The following is a 5,103-nucleotide window of genomic DNA, read 5'->3' on the forward strand; positions in this document are numbered from 1 at the left end:
ATTACTAGGAACCATGATTCTATCTTGAGACATATAAGACATACATGACGCTAAATTCACAAAATTTGACCATAACAGTTTTACCTAAACTGTGGATCAGACATGGACTTCTATGAAGTTAGTACTTACATTAGTAAGTTCCTGCATGATTCCCTCACCTGTCGCAACCTAATAAAAGAAATTTAAATTGTGATACACTATCAAATACAATGGAGTTTAAGCGTTGAAGGCTAAACTTAGCAACTCGTATTTGTTCAATACATTTGTAGCAATTGTGGCACATGTTCGCTAGTCCAAATCTGAAGTACACTTACAGTACTGGCTTTTGAAACTGCAACACTTGGATGGATAGCAATTAGCGATATTTTATTTGTTATACGTATACAATGCAATGGGAAGAATATGATTAAGACAGTAGGCGGTTTGAAGGCATACAGGGAGCTGCCACCTCTGGCAGCAACAACAGCTCTAACGCAGTGGGGCTTCAAGTCGAACTCACTTTGGATAACAGATACAGGTTCGTCTTTCCACGCTGCTTGAACTCTAGGCCAGGGTTCATCAGCTGTAGTGCCTGGCGAGTGGTGACGTGTCAGTCTCTTGGGAATTCATAGCCAAATACTTTCACTTGGTGAGCAATCTGGAGAACGTTTTGGGCAAGGCAAGAGTCGAACATTCTCTGTCTGGAGATAGGTTAGGACAGCACAGGCAGTATGTGGTCAAATATTGATAAAACATAACGTCATTTATACCTCGAAATCAGGCCACAGCCACTGGCTTTAACATCTCATATACATAACTGCTGCTATCCAAATTACTGGGTATGATTGTTGATCTCTCCACCGATGGTGACACGAAAAATGTCCGGTTTTCAACGATTGGACAAGTTTATTTACCGAAGATTAGCAAGTCTACTCTCATTTGGACTGAAACAAATTCTGGTTTCTGAAGCCCAGTTGGACTGTCACTCAGTCTAAATTGTCAAAGTCCCATAGAGAGCAAATTTGTCTAGGTTTGGCATATACACATTTGAAAGATAAATAAGAATAAATTTACAAGACCAGAAGCCTGTCACGATGATGCAATCCCCGTATTCTTTGGCAAGGAGGCCACAAACACTCTAAGGCCACTTCTGGTAGCTCCCAGCCTCACGAAATCAGACGTGAATGGCAGCGATGTCATCGACGTGACTCCTGAGTCAGAATCCTGATTGATAGAATAATGCAGAGTCAGCAACTTCGCATAGGAAAATTCACTCAGATAACTGATCTGTTCCGGCCCAAACACTGCCGTAGGATACAGCTAGGCCTATTTTCGACCACTTGTCTGGCAGAAGAGAACAGATCTGTGCAGCCTGTGGCCTCTAGGAGCACTAGGTCACATCCTGGTGGACGGTCGAAGGGTTGTTTTCCGAGAAATTGTCCTCTGTGTGCTAGGCATCTTCGCAGCATGCTGGCTGCTGACGTCACAGGCGTTAAGCCTCAGTACAGAACCCCCACCCAGTCTCATGGAGGAGAGGATATGACGGAGCTCATGTCGAGATCCCTTGAGTAGGCAGGATCTATGCTGGTGGGCGATGTGGTTGGGAGATGTCCACAACAATTGGAGTAGGTCTTGACTCGGTGTATGGAGCTGTTGAAGAACCCGCCAGTGAGCTGGCTACTAGCAGCGGTTGATATTCTCTGCTAAGTTTCTGGTAAATTGTTAAGTTAAATATTTTATTCCAAAAAATGAAAATGAATATCTTACTTGTGAAGTGTAAATGAGACACTAAATTGTAGTGTACAGTTGTATTATCAGGGGACATCAAGCGTATACATAAAACGACTGTACGAATAGTCACAGGTTTTCTAATCTGTCGAGAGTGCGTTACAGATATATTAAAAAATCATAAAAGCAGACACTCTTAGACAGACACCATGTAACTCTCGAGAACATTGTTATAAAACTTCAGTAACGGTCTTAATGAACAGAAATTGTTAATGTTATTTTCATATTCGTTGAGTGGCAGTTCTGGTGGCGCAATGTAGCTCAGAATGAGCCGACTAAAGTCCAGGAAGTCACCCATCATATTGAGAAAATCGTTGCAAGCAATGGATTTCCACATGAACGGGCAGTGGTCACAGACATGAAAAATTTCAAACTCTCGCAAGACCTGTTACAAGACCAGCCGGCAGAAATTACCGTGGCGTGCTTGGGAGACAATTCAAGGGTATGCACAGGCCGTGGACTCAGTGCAGAAAGCCTCCGCCTGTTGGGAAGGGCTTCATTTTTTCAATGTGACTGTAGCAGTTATCATCACACCATCAAATACATTGTAACTAGCTGTAAAAAACGAGCTTACTGTGGAAACCTTGAAGATTTCTTTGAAGTGACGGGGCCAGATCTCGAATGGATTGAAATTTGAGGTAATAATTTGTAGATTTAGTGTTTTAGTTTTTGTTAATTTTTAAAATTATGAAATTCGTTTATGATAGTTACACGTCAGATAGTATTGCCATACAGTAACTAAATAAATAAATACTAACGTTTTTCAACCATCTACGCACGAGAAACTCACCCTGTATACAGGGTGAATCACTTAAAATTTGCACCGCAAATATTGCGGAAATGGAAATTGCTATTGATGTGCGGTTTTCACAGAGTAGATTGTTAGTCAGAGACTCGTATTGTTAACCAATAAACAAATTGTAATAATACTAACGAAGCGTGTTTTTGGTGCAAACATACACTTTTTCAATGGAACAATGCCTACTGACATTTTCAAACCAAAAGTAGGGTACATTAGAACTTCAGTGGTGTTTGTTGCAGGATTTTAGTGCGAGTCGTTTACGAGATATCGTATTTTGAAAAGTTTCCGCACTGACACTTGTTTGTGTCGTTCAACTTGCATACTTACTAGGAGCGATGTAGTTACATTTGCTTACAGTGTGATTGTGTGTTCCTTGAGTGCATTGTCACTTGCTATTCAGTTAATGTGTGTCGGTCCAAGCAGAAGGTCGTGAGTGAACGGTGGGACTTACCAATGTAGAAAAAGCCGACATGCTCATGGTATATGGAGAGTGTAAGATGAATGCAGTTCGTCTTGTAGGGTGTATGGGCAATATATCCAAATAGACGTCAACCATCTCGGCAGTTATTTATCAACCGCTTCAGCCAGTTATTGAAAGTGATAATGTTACACCTAGACAACGTAACAGAAGTAAAAAATGACGACAGAAAGGAAAGGGGGGAATCAATGTTCTTGCTGCTGTTTCAGTTGATTTGCACATTAACTCCGGCGTAATCGCACAAGGAAGTGGCATGATTCAGGCAAGTGTCCAGTGTATTCTCCATCGACAAAGGTTCCATCCCTATACCATTTCTCGCCATCAACTACTGTACATGGGCATTAAGACAGGGTACTCGAGATGTATCATGTATCTTGTTTATTGACGAAGCCAGTCATGGACATGGCCATTTAAACCGCCGAAACATGCACTATTGGTTTGTTGACTATCCCCGTCGGCTTCGTCAGATGAACTTCAGCGTCGATGGAGAGTAAACGGGTGGTGTAGGAGAGTGAATCATCAGCTAACACGCCCGTATTTCATAGACGGAACACTGGACGCGCCCAAGTATTGCGGCCTCCTAAAAGCCCATCTTCCACGGATGCCAGAAGATGTTCCTCTGCAGACTATGGGGAACTTGTGGTACCAAGACGATGATGCACTGTTGTACTACAGCATACCTTCACGAATTGTTTCCAAATCTCTGGATTGGACGCAGAGGACCTGTACCTTACCGGCCCGTTCCCCAGATTTGAGGCCTGTAGACTTTCCTCTGTGGGAAAAACTGAAAGACGCTGTCTACAAGGACATACCAACTACAGCCAGTGATATGCAACGATGTATTACAGCAGCCTGCTCGGACATATCCGCTGACATGATAGCACGTGTGCAGCAGTCGTTCCGTACCAGACTGGAAACGTGTACTGTGGCTGACGGTGGTAATTTTCAACACATTCTATAATGCTCAATTGTCTCTTTTCTGGTCACAGTCCACATAACTAGTGCATGAACGTGCGTTATTCTTTAGTGTGTGCTACAAGAGGTATTGTACAAGTGTCGGTGTGGGAACTTCTCAAAATACGATGTTTCATAAACGACTCGCAGTAGAATCCTGCAACAAACACCACTGTCATTCTAATTTATCCTACTCATAATCTGATAATGTCAATAGGCATTGTTCCATTTCAGAATGTATACTTGCAGAAAAATACACTTTCTAGGATTTATCACACTCTATTTATTGGCTAGCAGTACCAACCCCTGACTACCAATCCATTCTGCGAAAAGCGCACATCAGTAACACTCTCCAGTTTCGCAACACATGCACGGTCAGTCACCGTGTATATAAGGGCGCAAGCAGAACAGAAAGGGCCTTACACCCCCCCCCCCCCCTCCATAAACACTCACGCACAAGCACAAACATGCTACACAAAAAGGTGCTCACACTCTATTCATGTTCTTGTCAGCTCTATGGCTTTCCATAAGTAGAGAAATGAATCAATGTAAAATCTGCGATAGGACAGCAGAAGAACTTGGCTTGCTGATGATCCAGGCGTATGATCCAGGCAGTCTGCAATACACGAAAGGATGCGACGAGCTATCCTTGAGGGTTCCGATTTGTAAACAGTTCATTGTGTCACTGTGGCGCCAAATGCTGCTCATATTGCTGCTGCAGATGCAGTACGATGCGCCAGAGCCATACGCCGAAAACGATGGTCTTCCCTCTTGGTAGTGCTACGTGGCCGTCCAGAGCTCGTTTTTCTTGAGACCGCACATTCTCCTGTCCACCGCTGCCAGCAATCGTGTACGGTAACTACAGTCCTGCGAAGTCTTTCTGCAGTATCGCAGAAGGAACATGCAGCTTCTCGTAGCCCTATTACAGGACCTCGTTCAAACTCAGTGAGGTGTTGATAATGGCGACTTTGTCACCTTAAAGATATTCCTGACTAACATCATCTCATTATTCCATTCTTAAAAGTAACTTACACTCAAGGCCGTTATAGCGTGTATTTAAAGTAAACGTGATTTCCATCTTCATAGTGGCGCTACTAGCGCC

Source organism: Schistocerca piceifrons, chromosome X, assembly GCF_021461385.2.
Source record: "Schistocerca piceifrons isolate TAMUIC-IGC-003096 chromosome X, iqSchPice1.1, whole genome shotgun sequence".
Classification (NCBI taxonomy): domain Eukaryota; kingdom Metazoa; phylum Arthropoda; class Insecta; order Orthoptera; family Acrididae; genus Schistocerca; species Schistocerca piceifrons.